The 25,123-nt window shown below is 38.0% G+C and overlaps 1 long non-coding RNA gene across 1 annotated transcript; it reads left to right on the forward strand.

The window, feature by feature from the left end:
- Nucleotides 1-568: 568 nt before the first annotated feature.
- Nucleotides 569-23,413, forward strand: LOC129491783 (uncharacterized). The gene is made up of 3 exons (XR_010114123.1): nucleotides 569-752; nucleotides 3,327-3,545; nucleotides 23,011-23,413. It is a non-coding gene; the product is annotated as an uncharacterized lncRNA (long non-coding RNA).
- The last annotated feature ends 1,710 nt before the right edge of the window (nucleotides 23,414-25,123 follow it).

Genomic DNA, 25,123 nt, shown 5'->3' on the forward strand with positions numbered 1-25,123 from the left:
AGGACTGACATGCACAGATTTACTTTCTGTGGTATCACCCTGGTTTCTGAATTGAGAATAGAATGTAAGGGACAAGTGTGGACATAGGCAGACTAATTAGGAGACCATTACAATCATTACAGTGAAAGACAACTGAATCAGACTGGTAGCAGTAGAACTGATAAAAAGTGATTGGATTGTAGATATATTCTGAAAGTGGGGTCAACAAGATTTGTTGATTGAGTGTATGTATGGTGCAGAGAAGAAGAATCAAGTATAACTCTAAAACATTGTGCTTTAGCAAACAGATGCATAGCAGAGTGTGGGATGGGCAGATTTTTTAAGAGAAAATAATGATCTGACCAGGAAGTAAGTTTTTGACAAGTTAAAGTTGAAAAGGTTATTAGTTATTCCAGTAGAAATGCTGAGATGACCCTGAAAATAGTGTCTCTGGATTTCAGTGGAGAGGTCTGGCTGGAGAGAGAAATTTGTTAGTTATCAGATTCTAGTCAGATGAGATCATGAAGACAATGAGAGAAGAGCTCTGCAGAGCTGAACTTTGAGGCACTGAACATTCAAAGGTTGGGTACATCAGGAAGACCCACCAAAGGATAGGAAAACTTTGTGGCTAGTGAGGTAGAACGAAAATCAGTTGGAAGCTAAGGGAAGAAAATGCTTCAAGAAGAATAGAGAGATCAAATGTAACAAATGTTGCTGATAGATCAAGTGAGAGATAAGAAATGAGATGAGACCATTGGATTTAGAACATGGAGGTCATTTATATTCTTGACAAGAGCTTTGTTTCTATGAGGTGGTGAGAATGAACTTGGCTAGAGTGTGTTCCAAGAGAATGTGAGAAGATGAATTGGGGATTATGAGTGTAGATAATGTTTGTTTTGCTGTAAAAGGAAGGGGAGAAATGAGGTACTGGCTGGAGTAGAAAGTGGGTTTGAAGAAGGTTTGTATCTATCTATTTATCTAAAGATGGGGGACATAGGACACAGTAAAATTTAAACTTCAGATAAACATATATATAATATATATAATTATATATATATATATGATAGAATCTGTAGACAGGAGTTGTTATAGGAGAAAGATAATAAATTTCTAGAACAATTTTCTTGAGTCGACAAAGGCAAATGGGATTAAGTGCAGAAAGAAAGGGAGGCTTTTCCTGGCCAAGGGGACATCACATCAGTAACAGGGAAAAAGGCAGTGACTTGACCTAGATAGAGGTAGGTGGTGGGGGTGGGAGTGGGAGTGGAAACTTGTGGAACTTCTCATCTGATTGCCTCTGTTTTCTTGACAAAATGGAAGGGATAACAAAGGAGGAACTGTTAGATATTTGAAGAGAGCAAAGGTACAAAATGGTGACCTAGGAAAGCAGGAGGGTGACTGGGCTGGGGAAATGTAGTGTGATTGTCTGTCCACATGAAGGGCTCTCTTGTGGAGAGTGAACAGGAATTGAAAGTGAGGCGAGTCAGCAGTCTTGTGTTTATTTCCAGCTTCATTAGTTTCACAGGTGCAGGTGAGGAACAGAGGAGAGTTGGATTTGACTAGAGTTGCACTTTTCAAGTGAGTAGGCCAATGAGAGAACAGAGAAGATGAGAGCATTTGCAAAGAAATGATGCAAAAGATTGGCTTCAAAACTTCAGCAGGATAAATAGTGGAGTGAGGATGTAGTGTTAAGAGGCAGTTTCAAACATGGGGTCAATGCAGCATAGATGCCAATACTGAGTCGGGGTACTAGGGAGTATCAGCAGGGAAGATTGAAAGTAGTGAACAGAGAGAGGTGAATTTAGAAGATATTACAATTTTTGGTAACAACAAAGTCTAAGGCCTGACTACAAGAAGAGATGACTGAAATAGTGTGGGGAAGAGTTCAAGAAAGGTAGAAAGCAAGGACTTGAAATTATCATCTTCATGGACATTGAAATCACTAAGAATTATAATAGGGATCGTTTTGTGGAAAATGACACTGTGTCAGCAACTAAGATCTTCAAAGAACCAAGAAGGGATGGACCTGAGTCCATAGATGCATAGGGAAAGAAGAGATGATCAATAACATAATCTACTGACAGTGGATTCAGGGCTGGATAGCGTTGGGAAGTGAGAGGCAACAAGGATTAAAGAGGATGCCTGCTTCACAGCCAGCCTGGTGGTAATGCAGAGGGTGGGAAAGAAATGCGCTCAGGGGGAACCGTGTTCTTAGGAGACAGCCTGGTTTCAATTTGAAAAACAATTGAAGGTTTTTCAAAATAGGTGAGATAAGTGAGAAGAGGTTGAAGATGTTGGAGATTTTGATGATGTCCAACAGTGAGTTTCAAAGGGCCCTGTGAAAAGGATTCAGGTGATCAAGAGAAGTCGGAATTGCGTTCTCACAGAGTTGTATGCAGATTAGAGTAGGGGACATAGGACACAGTATGAAATTTAACCTTCAGATAAACAGTGAGTACTTCTTTGCATCTGCACCCAAGCCTGGGTCACCACCACCCCTCCCTCACCCCATCCCTTTATATCCACTTGTCTTTTCTTCATCTCTATAGTTTTGTCAATTTTGAGAATGTTATATGGATGGAATCATACAATATGTAACCATCTGTGATTAACATTCTTCACTAAACAGAATGTCTTGAAGTCCATCCCAGTTGTTGCATGGATTCATCATCCATTCCTTTTCATTGCTGAAGTATATTCCATTGTATAAAAAGCCAGAGTTTTCCCAACCATTTGCTCATCTAAGGACATATGTGTTGTTTTCAGTGTTTTGCTGTTACTAATAAAAGCAACCATAAACACTTCATGTACAGGATTGCTACTGTCTTTGTAGCAATATTTTTGTTTTAAGCTTCTTTGAAATCATAGGTTTTGTGTTTTTGTTGTGTTCTTTTGTCTAACTCAAAATAAATAAATCCTAATTGTAATTGTAAAACAAAAGTCCATCCATGGAAATAACATTGGGACATGGCCTGTAGAATGAAACGAACACAGAGAACGGTATGGATGACTCTTGCAAACAGTGCTGAGTGGTGGAAGCCAGTTACAAGCTTGATTCTATTTATATAAAACACATACAGCAAAATTAATTGATGCCATCGGAAATCTAGATACTGGTTATCCTTGAGAAGATGTCATGACTGGCTTCTCAGGTTCTGGTAATGTTCTATTACTTGATCTGGTTGACAGATTCACTGGTCTGTTAAGTTGGCGAAAATGCATAGAGCTGTGTATGTATGAGAGGTGCACTTTTCTGAATATATACATATACACATTTAAGGTTTAAAAAAATGAACTTTATCATATGTTTCGAGGGCTTCTCTAATGTGTTTTTTTTTTTTTTGTAGGCTGGGATTCACAGTTCCATTTAAATTTCAATCATCAATAACATTGTATTTTGTAATACTCTCAGAGAAAAGGGGAGACAAGTGTTTCAAGCTTGGTGGCTTGAACAAACTCTCACTAATTTACTTATAGTGGTAGCATTGATTTCATCTGTACTCCTTTTTTTTTTTTTCCTGTAATCGATCTCACTGTCAAAATCCAACCTGAGAACAATGGAATGGGTAAGTAGAATATTTGTTTATTAAAAAGGCAACATCTCAGAAATGAAATTACAATTTAGTTGGGATAAATTGTCTTATAACTTCATTTTTTTACATTAAAGCTATAATTGAGGGGTATTATATGCTGTTTATCACTGCAATGAAAATGTAGTCAGAATGAACTTCTCGAGGCTGTTAAACTGCCTCTTATTAGCATTGAAACTATACTCACAGCCCATTATCTTGGGCTATATTTTTTGGTATAAGGGAATTGCTATCAAAGTGTACTTAATCTGAAAGGAATTGGATTATAATTGGAGTCTTTGTGAAAGGGAAGTTAAAATTATTTGGTATTGTCTTAAGGTAACAATATACTGTTGGAATACTAAAACAGTATAGCAGTGGCACTGGAAAGGCACACTGATTATCATCATTTGATGTCAAATGATTCTCTGCATTTTTACTCCTAATCAATCTGGGTACCAAAGGATAGAAAATGTTTATAAATTCGTCTCAAAAAAAAAAGAAAATGTTTATAAATTCATTTGATAGTCCTGGTTTTTCAAAGAGGGTTGTCGAGTTTTTATCATGTTCTATTATCCATCCACAGTTATCACTTGGCATTTCTTCACAAGGAGTGTTAGAATCTAAGAGTAATAATTTCTGTATTTGAAACATAGTAGGTATTTCCTAAATGTCAATTAAATTAAATCACATTGCCAACAGGCCTGAGTAAAGGAGAACAGAATATTTCTTCCAGTGGATTATTTCAAAGGCAGCAAAATAACAAATGTGGGATGATTATTATAATTTTTATACTATGATATACCAGTCTAATTGCTGCCAGGCATGCTTGTCATAAAGAAAAATTTTAAAAATTAAACACCGTCATACAATCTAGGACAGAGGTTGGCAACTTTCTCTGTAAGAAGCCAAATAATAAATATTTTTATCTTTGCAGACCATACAGTCTTTGTCACAACTCTGCCATTGTAGCGTGAAAGCATCCATAGACGGTACACAAATGCATGGATGTAGTTGTACTCCAGTATAACTGCAGAAAGCAGACAGCTGGCTGGATTTAGCCTATGGGCCATAGTTTACACAACTCAATCCAGGTGATTGCCTGGTAACTCTGTGATTGTAAACAGGAAAGAAAACCCATGCCCTGAAATCTCATGGCTATATTTGGTTGTAAGTTCACCATCCGAAGTCAAAATATGACATTAATTGTTATAGTGACAATTATCAGACTATAGTATTAAAATACAAGGTAATTATAATATAATAATTTGATTATACAAATAACACTGTTGTCATCAAAAATAAATGGCGTTTTATTCTTTTATCTTTGGAGACATTGAAATACATCATCTCCTACTCCTAAGCAGAAACCTATAAAGCAAGTCAGTATAATTTCTAAACAAAGAAAGAATTCAAAAGTCCATTTTTTAACTTGTACCTTCTCCTTCCTTGATATAACATGCAACCCTTCTGTGTGTGTGCGAAGCACTGATTGAAATGTATGACTCCAACTGTGAGTGTTCCTCGACTCTCCATTGCTTTCCCAGCATCTTTAAATAAAACAGTCTGAGAGTGGGTTGGCCCCTCTCCTGATTTATGAGCAATTTGTTGCGTAACTGAAACAGCAGTCATGACAGAATCCTGCATATGCTTCAAAGCATCGAAAGATACAGAAATTACTAGGAAGGACTTCTTCCACCAGGAAGAGACACCTGTGGTCTCTTTGCTGACCCCTGGGCTAGAGTTTAAAATTTACTCAGAAATAAGCCATGAGGGGGTGGGCTCGGTGGCTCATTCCTGTAATCCCAGTGTTTTGGGAGACCAAGGCAGGAGGACTGCTTGAGGCCAGGAGTTTGAGATGATCCTGGACAACATAGTGATTTCCTGTCTCTACCAAAAAAAAAAAAAAAAAGTCCCAGAAATTTGCTTGTGTCACCAGTTTGAGAAGGGTGCAAGTCACCTTGTGGTCAATAACTTGACCTAAGTGCCAGTTTCCTCATTTGCAGAACTGAGATAATATCCACTGCCCTCCCACCACTACTTTTCAGGGCTGACATGAGCATTAAATGAGATGGAATACATAAAGGTGCTTGGTATACTCAACCAACAGCCATTTTACTACCCATGTGCTCTCTCAGTTGTTACTGATTCTTTTGTTTATGACTAGTACTGGGTGAATCGCAGGCACTGACAAACAATCACTGACTTATTTTCCTACCTCCCAATTTGTATTCCTGTTAGAAATCTGACAGACTGACACCAGAATGCCAAACCTGAACTGAAGTGCAGTGACATCTTCATATCCTTTAGCTGCACAAACAATCTAGGGCAGCAGTTGCAGTGCATTTCCCAATACTTATATTTCAAGTATTTTTTCTGACATTTAACACCATTAGAACATACAGCAGAATCCAAGGACAGTTTCTTTGAGGTAAAAATGTGAGCGTTTTTTCATATCTCACTGTGTTGAATAACCTTTAGATGCAAAGTTAGCACAGCAAACATTGACACGATGCAGGCAGCTCAGTGCAGAGTTCCTAAAAATAAATATAAGAAGTTCATATGCTACCAAAAAAAAGAGTTAAGAATTTAAATGGAAAAACAGCTTTGAGTCTTATGATTCACGAGATCTCACTATTGTCTTTGATTCCATAGATACAATTGATTGGAAGACACCAAATATAGTTTTACCTATTAAATATACATAGCTTAGATAAACCTATCATTTTACTTTTTGGTCTATTGTCTTAAAAGTTTTCCGGCAGTTGTGAAGTGTGATTATTTCAACTGCAGTCTCAATTTGTGTCATTCTGCAAGACCATGTGATTTTGGAGTCAGAAGTTCTAGATTTGAGTCCTAAATTTATCGTTTTAGGTCAACTTGGATGACTTTTCAGCTCCTTGGTTTTCTTCTTCATATGACCATTAGGAAATCCTTTAAGGATGTTTTAATTATACAATATTCCTGCAAGGTGACACTACTCTTCCTCTTCACCCTCACCTTCCAGTGGGAGTGGTTTTTGGATGAAGTACTAGAGACTGCATTCTCTCATCCTTGAAGATGAGGTATTTTCTCAGGATGCTTCCTGGTCCTTTAAGCACCATTGTTTTCTGGCAAACATCTATTCTCTTTCTTTAATGGCAATAACATTTCTAAGGTTTTTGGAAAACCTGCCTCTCTTCTTTTCAGCCCTGTAGTTTAGTGAGGTTGACCTTAAGTCTGGTTTAAATGGTAAATCCAGATTTGTTGAAGCAAATCAGTATATACTGTGTTCCTGATCACAGTGATTGATTAAAAGACACTAAAATGTCCCAGTATTAGCTCTCATTTGGAGAGTTTGAGTCATATGTCCTTTCTTTGAGCTATCAGAGTACATGTGAGAACTTTGGCTTGAATGCTCAGATAAAGACTTCCTCTTTCCTGCTGAATAGAAAGGCAGATACAAAAATCCTTGAGAGCTTCTGGAAGTCACTTTCAGAGTTACATCTAAATGTAACTGGGCTCTTTGTGGCATTTTAGAACCATAGGTTCAAGCTTTGCTTGAAGCCAATGTTACCTGACTAATGTAGTTATATGAGTCAATAAATCCATTTTAGTGCTTAAGTCCTGTGAGTTGTACTTTTGTCACTTGCCAAAAGGTCCAAACTGAAGTACATAGGCCCTCTAGATATACCTACACATGTCTGAATCTGAAGGTTAACATGAAATAAACTCAAATAAAACCCTAGTTGCTTGTGAAAGCTTAGAATAATGTTAGAAACTGTACTGATACCGTTACTCCTCTATCCTTCCCTTTCATCCAACTTTCTGGGTATTTTTCCTTCTTTCTTTTAAATTCTAATACTTTTGGTACCACCCATAAAGAGTGCTATTCAATCCCACTGGCTAACCAATTTTTGATAATAACAAGAATATTCCTTATATAGCACCTACTTTGCTGGATACTGTACTGATTGATTTATATCAATGCTTAATCTATAAGAAGTTTGTTAAGTAAGATTTATTATTCCCATTTTAAGATGAGAAACCTGATGCTTAGGAGGACTAAGTGACTTGCACAAGGTTACATACTAGTAGGTTGTGCAAATAGGATTCAAGTCCAGGCATCCTGACAGAGTTTGTGCTCTGTCACTATGTTGAGCTGACAATTAGTTTATGGGTGTGTTCTCAGGACATGAAGTAAGTTGACATGGTCCTCCACCCTTCCATGTTTATTCAATTCAACAAATATTTATTGAATGTTTAATAAGGGCCAAATACTTTGCTGGGTGATGAGTAGATAAACTGTAAACAAGCCAAGCACAGACTCTGCTCTCCTGGAGCTTACAGTCCAGTGGGGTTCGCATGCCAGATAGACTGTATGTGGTAAGAAACACCATAGGGGACACTGCTAAGCAAGCCCATGGCAGTGTCACCCAACCCATCTAATAGTATCAGGGGAAGCTTCCATGGCCATGTGCAGCCTGCTCCATGACTCAATAGGAATTGGCCAGGTGACAAGTGCTTAAGCAGGGAGAGTGAGAAGTACTTCCGGGAGAGAAAATAATGTGAATAAAAGTCTGAAAAGAGCATGGTGGGCTCAGAGAGCCAAAAGAGTTTTGAATCTTTTAACAGAAATTGGCCATAAAGAGAGGCTAGTAGGTAATCAGAAGCTAAACTATAGAATTCAATCTTCATCTTAAGAATGATAATGGGGCCGGGAGCAGTGGCTCACACCTGTGATCCCAACACTTTGGGAGGCCAAGGCAGATGGATCACCTGAGGTCAAGGGTTTGAGACCAGTCTGGCCCACATGACAAAACCCCGTCTCCACTAAAAATACAAAAATTAGGTGGGTATGGTGGCACACACCTATAGTTTCAGCTGCTCAGGAGGCTGAGGCAGGAGAATTGCCTGAATCCTGTAGGCAGAGGTTGCAGTGAGCTGGAATTGTACCACTGCCCTTCAGCCTGGGCGACCGAGGGAGTCTCTGTCTCAATTAAAAAAAAACAAAAGGAAAAAAAGAATGATAATGGGAATTATGCGTTCACGTCTTGATCAGAAATATTGTGTAGGAAAATCACTTTGGTCATTTGGGAAACAGATTAGAGAACATGGGGACTGGGAGACTATATGGGAGGCTATGCAATAACATGGATGAAAGGTGCAATGGTCTCAGCTGGGAGTGGGAATGTGGGAAGAAAGAGAGAGAGGGAGAGAGGTGAGGAGGATGAATATGAGACCACTGTAGAGAATACAATTTATCTGACTTGGTGATGTTTGAGGAAGAAGCAACATTAAGAATGATTCCGAGTTATATCTAGGATAACTGGGCAGTTAGTAACCAATTTCACTGAAGCGAGGAATTCAAGAGAAGCAGGGTTCAAAGTGAAGAGGAATTAAATCACCGCCCTTACCGTGTCAGTGGTTTCTGAACTTTTGTTTTAAGGAGACTTCCCAATTTAATTTTTGATTCTGCTCTCTTTCCCTATGCTGCACACAGTATTGCTACACTTGGTTAAAAATATTGTCTGACTTTCTCAGAAAACAAAAATTTGGAAAGCTGCTACATCCAACACATACGAAAGCCACTGCAGTGAGTACAGTATAGGTAGGTACTCTAGACCAGAAGCCCAACACCCCCAATTATATTATACAAATTTTCTATGGGACAGATTTAAAACAGCAACAGCAAAATGAACAACTTGTTGGTGCTTGAAGGTTTAAGTGAATATTGGAAGTAGACAATAGATTTCATAGAGGAGTTCCAGTAGTGATGTGATAGGAAAAAAAGGTGTAAGTCAACTGTCTCTATGCCCATCATTTTCTTGGACTTTAAAGCAAATTATCAACACACTTTAATAAGGGGCCTACATAGGAGAAATCCTTTGATGAACCCAAATAATGGGAGAAAAACATGGACTTTTCGAAATCAATTTCAGAGACAGCCTGCAAAATTAAGCTCCCCAAAGCACGATACACTCAATGCTCCCAACTCCACCACTGATTTGCCACCTTTGTATCCTCCTTGATAGTCTCAGTTCTTAGATTAGGAAAACATAAGCACCTGGTTATAGCAAATACAGCCAGTGGTCTCCAAAACACAGCCTTTGGAAAAACAAACAAACAAACAACAAATAAGAGGCATAGGGTACTAAATCTATGACAAAGTTACTAATCAGTGATGTTTCCTAAACTCTGGGATTGTTGACAAATATTTACTTTCTTGATTCCCCTGATCTGTTTTTAATTCTTTCTCTACAGCTTTCCCTACAGTTTTTCATTATCTATCAACAGACTATGACAGGAATGGGAAATTAGGGTGGCCCACTGTCTCAGTCAGTTCAGGCTGCTATAACAAAATACCTTACACTGGGTAGTTTATAAACTGCATAAATTTATTGCTCAAAGTTCTGAAGGCTAGGAATCCAAGAAATAGGCCTCAGCAAATTGTGTCTGGTGAGAATTTGCTGTCTGCTTCAGAGATGATGCCTTTAAGCTGTGTCCTCACATGGCTGAGGGTGGCGGGGCGGGGGGTGGAACTCTCTCTGGCCTTTTTTTTTTTATTATTTTTTTATTTTGTTATTTTTTTAAAGCCTTTTTTTTAAGGGCACTAGTCCTATTCACGAAAGTGGAGCCCCATAACCTAATCACCTCCTAAAGGCCCCTCCTCTTGACGCCATCACCTTGGTGGTTAGGTTTCAACATATAAATTTTGGAGGGATAAAAACATTCAGGGCGTAGCACCCAGTTTTCAATGAGCGCAGTCAAAACCCCAGAATCCTCAGAGCAATGTTCCTGGTGGGCACTGACAATTGGTAGAAATTGGCCAATGCAGTGTATTGAGTCATTAGTGCCAAGTGCTTCCATATATATATATATATACATATATCTTTTGTAAAGTAATTTTGCATTTCCTCCCACTTCCCCTTTTCTTGACTTTGGAATTGACCATGTAACTTTTTTGGCCAGTAAAACATTATTAACCCAATGTAAACAGAGGCCTGAAATGTACTTTTGTGATTATACTTCTGTCTCATTTTGTTGCCCAAAGCAAATCACAAAGGTCAAGTGAAAAAAGACTAGAAAATTACACAGAAAAGAACATAGATATTGGCAGAGGGTAAAGAATTGGGGTGAATAATCAAATCTGCTATTAACCTAATCCCTGCTTTGTTTTGCTGCTAAGAATTAAGTAGTGGACTGAGATATAGTATAATAGAAAGTGTGTGTCTTTGGGTTAGGAGCATGTTGCTTTCAATAAGATGGTCAAGGAGGGTTTCTCTGAGAGGTAAGATCTGAAAGTTGGAAAGAAATCACACTTGCTACAGGCTTGGAGGGGTGTTTCAGTCACAGAGGCCTCTGCCAGCCCACACAGAATCTCTGTATAAATTGCAAAAAGACTCCCTCTCCAAAGAGGTGAATTTCAGGAGAGCTACCTGGCTTGGCAAGCAAAGCTAGGGCTATATTTTCATCCCCTTTGGTTGAGCTGTCCTGGTTAAGGTCACAGATGGGAAGTCTCATGATTGTTGTGAGAACTATCAGAGGGCCATCATGGCTTGCAAGCATAATCACTAGGAGTGATTATTTAGATCACAGAATCATCCATTATATCATAAAGATTAATCCTAAGGGCACATAAAGATTAATCCTAAGGGCACTGTGAACATCTAAGTTTGTTAGACTAAGTATGTGTCACAGCCTGAGTAGGAGGCATTTACATTTAAAATGTTAAGAATCACTGCCCAGTAATCAATCAGCAGTAAAATCAAATAGTCTTTGACTTAAAATTGTACATTCATGAGAAAATACAGTTTTTAAAGGTTTACATTTGTTGCTTTAAAACTATCTATGAGGTAAGATGAATCACGACTCAAGTCAAGGCAAGACAGACAACTATTTTTGTGAATGAGGCACTCAAGAAAGCAAAATGAAATGGGAAGAAAATGAACTTCTTAACAGGGTTCGTAAGATGATGAGAGCCATCTCTGACTTCATCCTGCAGTTGGAAAATGGAATAGGGTAAGTTCATGAGGTTGGGTCACAGCTCATCCATTCTGTGAAATGTCCAGAATCATCATTGTCCCTAAGCACTAAGCAGAACCTGCTGGTTCTCCCTTGTATTTTAGAAATGTTTGTCATTGCATCATACTAGAAGCTTAAGAGAAGGATTAAAGGGAAGGCTAAAATTTTATGATCTTTGTGGAAGAGCCCCAAATCTTGATTCATGAGTTCGTGGGGGATTCTGAGATTGTGTTAATGGCTCCTGTTTCATGAAAGAAACAGAGAGGAGGGAAACCAAGAGAACAAACATTAAGAGAGATGAGGGAGTTGAAGTTGAGCATTCTGCAGTGACTAAGCAAGCAGCTGGTGTGTGGCTGGACAGCTTGAATTCTCTACGGGTAGATTGGATATTTGGATGGAAGGGCATGAGTTGCTTGGCTTGGGCTTTCATTGTGAGCAGCAGGTGTTATAATGGGCAGCCTGGATACTTTTTTTTGAGAGGCTGGAGAGGGAACCAGACTTTTGCCATTGCTACTTTTGTAGCAAAACATTTTTTGCTATTGTTTCTAGTACATCCATTCTGAATTTCATCTGATGGGGTTGGACAGAATTAAACCATTTAACAAAATTGGGCAGAATTGGGTATTTTAGGAGGGTCACGTTTGCATATTTGAACACTTGGACTCCATTTCATCTTATAGCCAGAGGCTTTAAAAAGAGCAGCATTCTTTTCAAATTACTAACATATAAAAATGTCTTCATGGTTTTTGCTTTAAGAGAGGGAGAACCTATGCTTACCTGTATTGTTATCACTACTATGGCAGATTTTGCAGTAGAATCTATTGCTATTGTGGGAAGTGTTTTTGCTACTGAAGGTAGCTATTACTTTATTATATTTACCTGTTTTCTTGCAATCCACACACACTAACACTAGCTACAAATTGTATAAAACAAAAAATCCAATAGTTTCAAAGTGAAATTCAAAAAAGGAAAGATGGAAGTCTCTCCCACCACTCCTCTTTCCCCCCAGGAGGCTAGTTGTCCACATGGTGACCTCTGCTGAGAAACACATAAGTACTTCAAAGTCCAGCTGGCTTTCTGTGGGATGCACAAGAAGGTTCTTGCACATCTCACTCTTGTTGTCTGTAAATGACTGTTTTACTGCACTGACATTTCCTCCCAGAATCAGGTGGAGGGGGTTTTCCTATTCTGCCTGCACCCTTTTGAAAAGAATCCCTTTGCAATTATTTGTGCAGTTGCCCATCTACAGTGTGAGCCAGGCAAACCAGCAGAGCATTGCTTGAGCACGAGGACGGAATGTCTCACTGGTTGGGTAATGGTGACAATCTGGGAACAGGCAGTGACTTATGTTGATCAGGATCTCTCCTGCCCAAACTGAGGGCTGGGAAGCAGGCCCCTTGGCCCACAGAGAGGACAGCATGTTCTCCTCTGGCTGGCTGCGGGGTGGGAAGCATTGCTAATCTGAGCAATGTGAGCTCGTTAATCTTGGAATTATCTAAGAAAAGGCAATTGCCTGGCACTTCCTCAGCACACAAAGCAGGAGCTGCTATCACTACTGCCATCAACAAGGTCTATCGGACAGAGGCTTCAGAACAGCTGAATAATGTACACACAGATATCTGCTGGTCCCAGAGATGCCCACTTTCTGAGTTCCAGATGCAAGTGGAAATGCACAGAAACGCATGAAGGCTTCTGGGCTGATTAAAAACTCAACACAATTTGTTCTCACACTTTTTGGAGAGATTGTTAAAAACACATATTCCCAGGTGCTTCTCTATGGATTTTGAATTCGTAGGGTCTGGATCAGGGTCTGAGCCTTTGCTTTTCCAACAGACTCCCGGGGGTTGCTGATGCTGCATGTCCAGGGACCACATGTTGAGTTGTACTGCTCTATACTCTTAGAGGCTGAAGGCTTGGTTTTCTGGGAAATTTTTGCTCTGCATCTAATGGTTTGGAACCTCTGAAATTTATGACTACTGGTCTTTGAGTTCTGATTGACCTACAGCTTCACAAATGGCCCGAATATTATTAGATTCAAAGCCAAATGAATTTGATGAAAACACGTCAATTAGGCACCTCTATTGTTCTTTCATGACAAGACTTGTTCAGCCTAGCAAGAGGGAACCATTATTAGGGGTAGAAAAAGGAAAAGAGAGAGAGAAAAGGGTAAAAGTGTGTAGCTATATATGTATTTTGTTGTTGTTTTATACAAACAAAGTGGAGTTTTAAAAAGCTCTCTCTCAGCTTCTTGGAGAAGGATGCTGGTTTAAACAAAAGTAATGAGAGAACCTTATCCAGACCCCTGAGGTGCTAAAGAGAACCCACTTTGCTACACACTCTATGAATGTTGGTGATTTTGAGATGATCCCTTGATATGAAAACAGAGGTGTGCATTGATTCCTGCTGTGACCAGGCTGCTGAAACATTTGACTGACTCAATAATAATTATCCCTGTAGTGTTCTCAGGTAACTATTGTGGAACTGCTGGCTCCACACTCAGTTCCCCCTCTCCCAATTAGCTTTACTCTCAACACTATTTAACTGATTTTTAAAGAAATACATTTGTAACCAAAATAAAATATTAGTGACCAATGTTATATATGTAACTACTGTACAATCCATACAAATAATTATCTCTAGTCAAGCAGGGTTTCCAAAGGTATGTAATAAGATTGTTAGATGAGTAAATAAGTTTGATTGTGCTTTTAAGCTATGCGAGCAGAGAAAAATATGTAACAGACTCTTATCTTGTCTGAATATGCATCACTTCACACATTTGTCTACCTAAATTGTATGTGTGTGTTTTCAAATCTCACAACAAATCAAGAGAAGTTTGATTTGATCAAATATTATTGTATTAGTCAGAATAGTTTCAGTAATTTTGCAGCAACAAATGGCCATCAAATCTCTGTGACTCACACTATATGCCCAACATCAGTCAGCTCTGCTTGTTATAGTTATGCAGGGACCATGTTAATGGACAGTCCATTTTGATGCATGCTGTTTGTCCTGATTGGAAAGGTAGAGAAAGGGCAAGGTGCACACTAGCAATTAAATGATTGAGCCCAAATGTGATACATGTCACTTCTGACCACAGTCAACAAGCCCCCTGACTGTCGAGGAAGTAGTCATAACCTTGTCTGTCTTCAAAGAGACAGTGAAGCGTAGCCTCTCATGAGGAAAACTGGATACTGGTGAACAGTGAGAGGGTCTGCCTTAGGTAGAGTCTGCACAACAGTTTGAATATGAAAGGAAAGAACTTGGGAATTTTTATTTGCCTGCAAACTACAAATGCATATCAGTTTGTGGCATGAATCCAGGCTTGACTAGAGCCTTCTTAGAGAAGGTCAGATCTCCTTTTGAAAAATGGTGTAATTAACATTTATATCAATCACTTTAAGATAAAAGATTTAGACCACCAGGTTAAACTTCCTGTGCTATTAGTCTGTAAGATGTAGTGAAAAGTGCATGGCCTGGGAATGAGACCAGGATTCTAGCCTTGGATCCACTGCTCTTTAGACAAATTGCCTTACCATCTCTGTAGATGAAGTGGTCAGACAGAATGATCTGTTAGCTTCCTTTCAGCTCCAAGATTCTGCGATTCTATGAATTATAATCTTCACTTAGATTTATATAATATTGACCAGAATGTGGTGTGGTGGAAAAAAAGATACTAGAAAGTATTAATAATAGTGCTGGCCTTATAATGGAGCATACATAAGTCATGTAATGAGTTCCCTTTAATATCATACATATATCCCTCTGGTGCCAGAGTTGAGTTATCATTCTCAAACCATCTAAAATGCCAAGATTACAGTCTGGTTGGAAGTCTCTTCTGCCTGCTGGGAGGGAGCAGAGCAGTAATGATTAATTGTAAAGGACATGGACTCTGGCTTTTCACCTGCCTGGTCTCTGTAGCTTTCAGGGTCCTGTCTATTTGGATCGATGGTTTGCTAATTACAAACTGTCTTTGGAAGGCTCCACCATACTCTCTGGTGATTCATGGTTTTGCATTGATTTTCACATAAGCTAAGATGCAGTTGCACCATTTAAGCACTTGAAAATTGGTCATCAATGAACTATTTTGGACTTAATAGATTTGATAACACTCAAAGACTCTTTATGTTTTGATTTTTGGATTATACTACCTAATATATGTCCTATTTATCTGCTTTTTAGAAGGACTCTAGTAAGGATAGGCTCTGATTTATGGATCGGCCTCTATAGGCAGCCTGAAATGGAATAAAGTCTAAAACTTACTTCAGTATTCCCCAGGCTACTTACTCAGTGAATGTGTATCTCATTTACACCTGAAATTTTTCCTGCTAGTGAGGTGATCTTCATTTTAAATGAGGAGTTATTTTCTTCTGCACCATGATTGGACTCAATTACCAAATTCTAGGTTTAGAGCCACATCCAGTCCTTTGGATCATAAGTACTAATTCAAGAAAAATTATACTTATGAGATTGTCTAGCAGATACCTGGAATGAGTTAGCTAAACAGTGGTTTTATAATTTTTGAAATACTAGAAAACAATATGTACATGATTAAAGTGGTCTGCGATTTAGCCGATGTGAGTTTCCTGTCTTAGCACTTCAAGCTTTACAGCCTGCTTCTGATCTTCCCAGCCTGTCCCTAAGGCAACTCAGTGGCATGCTAAGGCACGAAAGTGCACATTTAGGGATATCTCCAGAAACAATGGGCTTGCAGCTTTGGAACCAAACTTTAGCATATTCGTCAAAAGCATGGACTTTGGAGGCCCTATCTTGAGACCTAGATCCACTTTGAAGCCTTCCATTTTTTATTTGTGTTGTGCCTACCCTCTTTAATCCTGCTTCCTTATATGCAAAATCAAGATAATTATACCTAACTTAAAGAGCCCTCCTGAGGAGAAAATGAGAGTAAGGAAATTAGTAAGATGCTTTGGCATGTAGTAAGCACACAGTAAATGTTAGCTTTTCCTCCTCCTCTTAATAAGTTACATGCCTTACTTAGGAGTGTAAATTATGATAAATTAATAGAAAAATTGATTCTGCCTTTGATCAGTCATTGATGTGATGATATCTGGTTTTATATCCTAATTTTTAAAAATAATTCATATGCAAAAGAAAAGAATCAGAACAAAAACAAAACAGATATAACAGATGGAAGAACATTATTTCATTCCTTCTGAATGTAACTTAAATGTCACTTACCTGGGAATTTCCAAATCTTCCAGTGTTGTTAGGTCACTCTTTCTTGGATGTTTAAGTAAAAATAAAAATGGTTTGAACTCATCCCATGAATACTCAAGCCCCCATAGGGATTCTCAGGCTCTGATCATGTTTCCTAAATCATTCCTATTTTCTGTTTCTACTGAATCTTTCAAAAACGTCCTGTCTCTCTTCCTGTGGTTGTTTCTTCTCTCTATTTAGAATTAACCCAAACTTCTTATCCTGGCTATCTCTAAGGCATTACTGTGAAAAGTGGATGTGTGAAGGGATGAAGATAGTGCAATATAGCAATCAACCTAAAACTATGTTCAACTCATCCTTATTCTTACATGTCATTACTTAGCCCCTATACTGGTTAGTTTAACACGTCAATTTGACTAGGCTACAGTACCCAGGTATGCAGTCAAATACTAGATATTGCTGTTCAGATATTTTGTAGATGTGGTTGACTTCCACAATAATTGACTTTAAATAAAGGAGATTTTCCTCCATTACACAGATGGGCCTCAACCACTCAGTAGAAAGGTGTTAATAGCAGAACTGAGGTTCCCTGAGGAAGAAGAGATTCTGCCTCAAGACTGCAACATCAGCTCTTGCCTGAGAGTATAAATTTGCCCACCTGAGCCCTATCACGTAATTATATAAGCCAGTTCCTTGAAATAAATCTGTCCATCATCTATCTATTTATTCTACTAGTTTTGTTTCTCAAAGAACCCTAACTCCTGATACAGACCTTTTCCACACTTGGAATTTCTCACCCATCTTATTTTCTCTAATAAAGTAGATTTAAAGGGTGAAAAACTGATAGTAATAATTCATTACACTTATTATTATAAACAATACTGGCTGATATTTAATCAGCACTAGTATGCATCAGGCAGCCATTCCTATACTCTATTCAACCACCTCTCTCTAGGCTCCTAATACATCGAGCCCAGGTGGATTTTAACCATATCATATAATTTTGAAGGGACCTTCATCAGGATCCTCTACTCCTGACAAAAAAATCCCTAAGTGGACTGCGCTAGCACCAGAAACTCTACACATTCCTTTGGGCTAAAGATTTTGTTATAGAGAATTCTTTCCTTGAAAGAAATGTCTTAGGAGAAAAAGGTGATAATAATTTAGCTGCTAGGAGACCCAATAAAATATCAGCATTTTCCTGACAGATAAGCAAAAAACAACAATGGCCTAAATTTTTAATAAGTACAGTCTTGAGAATTATCCCCAGGGAGCAGACCTGGATGTAGTTCCTCAGTGGGGGGCCACTGGCACCTGCAGGATGTAGTAGAAAGAAGAGGGAGAAGAAAGGTGGGAGACTGCCAAAGGAAGTGTCTACTCCTTTACACTTGAATTGGTTCCAATCACACCTGCTCCCTTTAGGGGAAGACTTTCCACTAAATAATGATTGTGATGACTTGGCAGGCAGACTGAATTTGGATGTAGGTAGATTATCAAAAAGATATTTTTTGCCTAATAACGATACCCTTTTCTGAACTGCAAAATATGTTCTCTGCTCCTCCTTTTTTTCCAGGGTCTCATAGGAAGGAAAGGGTGGTTATCTTGCAGTTTACTCTTGGTTTCTCCAATTGTTCCTTTAACTTCATCATGTTGTCTTGCTTTCTCAAGAACTTTGTTCCATCTGTATTTATTCTCTCTGTCTTTGTCCCAATCTTGAATCTTTCTGCTCTAGTGTACCCAAGTCTCCTCCAACTTGAAAAAAAGACTTTCCCACATCCTGTTACCTCTTCTCTTAGCTCACTATAAAGTGTCTATATTTCTGTCTTGATTTCTTCACTGTTCTTAACTCAAAGCAATGTGATTTCCATACAACCCATTGTATTAGTACTCTACAACAATTTCAATCAGTTGTGAAAAGCAAGCCTTTTTTTTTTAGTTCTTGTCTTCCTGGACCTCTTTTTGGTACTCAGTACTACTGGCCAGAATACATGGCACCATTTCTCGTTTTGACTTTAACACTTGCTGATTCTTAAAAATGTCCCCTTTACTGGTAACATTTTCTCTTCCAATCCCCTAAATATGGATTTACTCAAAAGTTTAGCTCTTACTTTTCTGCAATAGTATTTAGTCAAGATTTTTACCCTCCCACAAGATATTTTTTTGTTCCTTCTATATACATAAGACTCTTACTATTGATCCAAACCATTCTCCTTAATCCATTTCTACAAAAATCTCTGGCTACCTGCTAGTCATTTCCATCTGGAAGCTTTTATATCCTCTCATTTTTAGAATATTTGCAAACAAAGGGCTTATCCACATTCACAAACTAGTGCTTCTCTCTCAAATATCCTCGTTTTTTTTCCCATAGTCACTGGGGTTACGCACTTTGGAGTCCCTTTATCTTTACTCACAAAATCTTATTGCACCTCCGTGAAGATGTTTGCAGTAGATTCTTTTAATTCACTTCACTATTACCATCCTATCTCCAGGTTTCAGCATTCAGATCTGGATTATAGTCCTCCCCGCATCCTTCACCTCCACATTGCAATGACCTGTAATCTGGAATGTGACATTTTTTAGCTCCTTTGAAATGCTTTCCTCCTGTTCTCTTCTCCTACTCTTCCTTTGGCACCCACCTCAAATTTTAACACCTATTTGTTTGTTTCAGTTGCCAGTAAATCCCATCTTTTCTGAATTTCTGAAACATTTTAAATCACAAATATATCTTTATTTAAATATATTTATGTCAATGTCCTCCTGTCTTGCTGAACAGACCTTAAACTATTTGGAAGTCAGGGACTAGTCATTCTAATTCTTATATCTCCAATATTTAAATGAAAGTTTGTTGTTGTTAATGCTAAGAGTCTTCAATAGTTTTATTTCTACCACAAAAATGAAGCAGTATTCCGTAGTATTAATAGTTAATAGCAGAAGCGTCAGCCTTGGTTTGCACTTCAACTCTGCCAAGTACTAGCTGTGTGACCTTGGCCACATTGTTTCAACTTGCTAAGCTGTACCTGCAAAAATGTGGATAATAATAGTATCTGCTTCAAATGTTTATAAGAATAAAAAAGATTATATATATATGTAATATATATACATAAAGTATATATATATGTTTGGCATACTTCCTGACACATAGTAAGGAGACAGGAAATGTCAGATATTACATAGTGGGTACTCAATACATATCTGATGAAGGATTGAGTTAATACCACACTGCTGAATTAGAAAATTTTATACTTTTATAATTTTAACATATTTTTCAAGTCCTATTTCTGTATTTGTTTATCAAAACCTGAAAGACTCAAATGAATTAAATGTGTATTACTGAATTGTTTTTTACCAGGCTTGGGCTGGGAAAAGTTAGTAATATTTATTAAGTGACTGTTGAGTTTACAGAGCTGTAGAAAGCTGATAGTGCCTTTAGGTTTAGATTAGACTGACTTCATATTTCAGTAGAAAAGGCTGATAGAAAAATTTCATTCTTGACTCTATTAATAATTAGCTATCTGATTTAAAATATGTTGGTTTACCTCAGCAATTTTTTTAGCCTTTCTAAAATGTAGTAAGAATTAAGTAAAAAATTAATATATTTAAGTATTATATTCTGTAAACACAAATGCTATATAATAAATACCCTTACTTGAGTATTTTAAATGATTTCTGTATAATTTTTAATTAGTCTTAATTATTTTTACTAATTTCATTATTTGGAAAATATTTTTTCTTCTGTTTCCTAAAAATGCTGGGCTTTCATTTACTTGGAGCCTTTTTTTCTGGATAGTGAAATATGAATGTATTAATTACTATGTGTCAGCAACTGTGCAAGGCATACACAAATACATACGCACATAGGCAATGTAATAGTGTTTAATAAAGTATTACTAAAGTGCTAAGTGAACACAGAAAAAAGGAGTAATTAATTCTTCCCTTTGAGGGTGACGGCAAAACTATGAATGAAGATCGGGCTTTTTTTTTTTCCTGAGCCTTGGAGGTAAAGTAGAAGTTTGCCAGTACACATGTAGGTGGGTATTCTTGGCAGTAGTAACAACACAAGCAAAAGCAGACCGGCTTGAGAGTGCTATTCTATTTATAAAATCATGGATACCCTGTTATGGTTATAATACTGATGTGCGTATGTGTGTCAGAGGCAGTGGTTTGCTAGTGTCAGTTCACTCGTGAGAACCAACTGTGCGTATCTCTTCCTGTCTGCATTCACTGGTATCTTATAGATAGCTTGAAATTGGCCATTGTGGATTTGTACCCCCACAATTGGCAAACACAACAAATCTGGGTTTTGATGGTGGTGGTGATGGTAGTTGGTTTCTTCCCCCTCTTCAGAAAGCTGATTGCTAAAGATGCATGAGCACACCTCTTGTAAGAAGTAGCAGTTTGACAAGGTTAGTCTGAAAGGATAAATAACGTGAGATTGTGAATGGCTTGGTAAGATAAGCTAAGGAGTTTGAATGTTAAATAAGTTCCATTTATGACTTATACTGATATGTGACATTTTGTGGGCAAAATCTCCAAAGAAAAATGAAATTTTGCAAAGTGGTAACACAAATATATCTAAACAGAAACTTGATTTTGAGGACAAATAATTATAAACTGTGTGAGTAGATTAGCATTGGCAATGCTTAAAGTAAGGAGTAGAAACATTTGGAAAATACTTGGTGGTCCTGTCAGCCAAAATAAAATGTTCTCTTCAGTTGTAAGAATTTTAAGAGTCGTTTCTACTATGTACACGTTCTTTGGGAATGCTAACATTTCCCCTTGACTTCATCTTTCAGGAAATATAAAAAGTAAATACTAAACCTATACAATTATTTATTGAATACCCTTTCTCTTTGTGTTTCTTTTAAAGAAAAAGATGATCAGTGAATACTTTAATGTGTAATAAGGAAGTAGACTAAAGGGTATAAGTGGCAAATTAGGTAACTTCCTTTATATAGACGATCAATCACAATTATGTGGGGCTTTGCTGTTTTTGAAATGAAATAGTCAATGAGAGCAAGCTAATTACTCAACTAATCTTAACTCTGTTTCAACTATATGACACAACCTGAAAGAAATCAAACAAGTAAGCAGAAGAATCCTAAAATTCCTGTGAAGGAAAGATTCAAGCCTATACATGTTTATATTGATTTTTGTTAATAGATAATATCTTCCAAAGCCTAGGTTACAGTAAGCAGTTTGTCAATAAGGACACCTGCACTAATTGAGTGCTTATTATATACCAGAACTGTTCTACAAGCTTTACATGGGTTCTCTTGTTTGATATTCTCAACAACTCTCTACTGTAGGTTATTTGTATTATCTCTACTTTACCAAGGAAGTAGAAGCATAATTTCAAAAAAAGTAGTATGTGACAGAGCTAAGATTCACATCCAGGTGGTCTGTGGTCGCAGCAGCTGCCGTCCTAACTACCACCGTATAATGCAGTGGTTTTTAAAATGTGGACCTGGGAGCAGCAGCAGCAGCACTGCCTGGGAACTTGTTAGAAAAGCAGGTTTCAAGGCCCCTCTTCGGGACTGCTGAATCAGATAATATGGGATAGGGCCCACAGTCTGGGTTTGAATAAGCCTGCCAGGTGATTCTGATACATGCTAAAGTTTGAGAACTGCTAACCTGTGCTACACGACCTTTACAGTCAGGTCTAAGAATATCCAATATCCTAATGAAAATGATCTTATAACATTGAACAACACGTGGATGCATGTTACAACAAGTCGAGTGAGCAGGAAAGCCTTCATGTATGTTGGAAAAGGAAGAACTGTCAATTTATTCTGTTTCCAGTACGACTATGCACATTACCTTGCACAGTCAGAAAAAATAAATTGTATTCTGAGGCAAACTAAAACAGGGTCACACCGATGAGTAAAATCCCCAACATAATAAAACCTTTACATAAGCCTGGGATCCCTAAATAAATCATTTGATACCTTACCTGCTTTTAGCTATGTCGATGTCTGAAGATACGTTATAACCTTCCTAAGTATGATAATCATCTGAGAAAGTTGCTGTCTTTTCCACTGTGATTAGAATGAAATAAATTTGTTTGCATTGGTAATTTTGTCCGTATGTGTGCTTTTAAAAATAGTTTTTGTGTATTTTATTTGATGACCCAGGCCTTCTGAAATCTGATTCTGCTCCATTTATCTACTGCTTTATAATAAACACCCCAAAACTTAGCAGTTTAAACAATGTATTATTATCTTTTATCTTACCACTGGTGGACCAGGATTAACTCGGAGACTCTCCCTTGTGGTCTCTCATACAGTTGTATTCAGGTGATGGCTGAAAGGAAGTCACTGGAAGGTGTGACAGGGCTGGAGGACCACAATGGCTCAATTACATGGACGATATTTGATCATGGATGTAAGCTGAGAGCTCGTTGGCAGCTGTTGACCAGAGCTCCTATACATGGTCTCTCTTTGTGGCTTAGATTTCTCCCATTATGGTATATGGCTGACAAGAGGGACGTGTCAAAGGCAAGTTTTTAAGGCACCTCCATGGAAGCTGAAAGCCTTCTAATAATCTACTTTCAGAAGCCCTAGAACACAATTTTTGCTACACTAAGGCCAGCTCAGACTCAAGGGGAGAAGAACTAAACTCAATCTCTTGATGTGAGGAACAGCATTCATGTAAAGTAAAGAAAGGAATAAACGAGGCCTTCTTTGGAGACTACCATACACTCTCTTGAACTCTTTAAAGTAAGCATTTTCTTATGCATCTTTTTCTCAGTTTTCTTTTGACAGTATAATAATTTAGTTAAGTCTTAAAGTTAAGGAAGGGTTTGTCTTTATCACAAACTATGTAGAATCTAAGATTTTACCCTTTTGGCAAGCTAACAAGTTATTCTGCCACAGTCACATGGATGATGGTAGAAAATACAAGATTCCTGGATCAGAGACAAATTACACCTTATTACTCACAGTGATAGAAGTAACCAGCATATAAGCATATTTTTTGCCAAGGTTCCCTGAGCCTCAGTTCCCACAGGAAGACAAGAAGACGGTGAGATGGATCTTGAACACACAGTAGGTTGTGTCACAGGAGAGAGATCCTGAGCTTAGGAAACTCAAGTCTATTTTATAATGAGCAGTAAGAAAACCTCTTCTTTGCTCCAAAGGGAGATGCTGTCTCTATCTTCCAAGGCTATTCTCTATATAAGTACCCTGAAGGGATAGCCCAGAACAAAGGCAGACAGTATCTCACTTTTAAGACATGCAGAAATGAAAGAGACCCATAGACAATTGTCCCCAAACAACCATGTGATGGTGGTCATGACAGGTGTGGAGATGCGGGGAAAAAGATGGATCACCTAGATAGGAAACAGAAGCAAGAGAAGTTTTATATTTTGAGAATTGTGAGGAGTTGCACTTAAAAAGGAGTAGAGAAGTAAATGAGGATAAAAGAACCTCAAAGAACTGTCCATAGCATGTTTAAGATTTTGAATTTCTTATGTAAGCAATACCAAACTGCTGAAAGGCTTTTATGAGGGAAAAGACATGATCACAGCTGGGGTATTGTAAGCTTACTCTAATAGGATCTGCAGAGTATTTAAATTCCTGGAGGAAGAGAACTTATTTAGAAGGAAAGTAGATGAAGAGAGCCTGAGCTGAGAGTGTGGCATTCGGAGTGGAGAATCAGTAGTACCTACATATGACAGACGTTAAAGAGATAGACTCCATAGACATAGACTGGGCCACTGCTCTCACCTCTTAACACAGTGCATTGTCATTATTTGATTATTTGTTTCTCCCATTAGACTCTTACCTTTTTCAGGGGAAGAACTACATTATATTTTTCTTTATACCCTCTATGTCTGGCTCAATTTTGGTTTGGTAGATTGGTTGATGTAGGATAGGGTTTAAAGTGTATCAAAAAATGTACAAATTAGAGGCAAATAAATGAAGTTCCTAATCCTTATGGAACTTACATCCTAGTGGAAGAGATAAATAATAAATGAATGAACAAGTAAGCACCTATTCTTATGCCAGGAGATGATGAATGCTACGAAGAAAAATAAAGCAGGACAGGGGATGGTGGGGGCGGGGGCACTATTTGAGATAGGGTGATCAGGAAAAGCCTCTTGGAGAGAATACTCTCAGAACTTTAGTCACCTCTTTGCTAAAACTGTTCAGCAGGGGCACGTGGGTATTTTGGATATGCAGAGTTAGTCCTGAGTCCAGGTGGAAGTGTTTACTGAGAGTTGATGAAGCTGCATAAAAATGTCTAGCAGTGTTTTCCTGCGGATTCACCCAGAAGCTGACTCTGAGACAAATTTAACAAATAAATAACAGTATAAATACACATGTAATGAATTAACAAATTTATTCTTGAGGTGGTCTTAAGAAACACCGGTTAGCAAAGTGAGGAAATGAGACCAG

Source organism: Symphalangus syndactylus, chromosome 10, assembly GCF_028878055.3.
Source record: "Symphalangus syndactylus isolate Jambi chromosome 10, NHGRI_mSymSyn1-v2.1_pri, whole genome shotgun sequence".
Taxonomy (NCBI): domain Eukaryota; kingdom Metazoa; phylum Chordata; class Mammalia; order Primates; family Hylobatidae; genus Symphalangus; species Symphalangus syndactylus.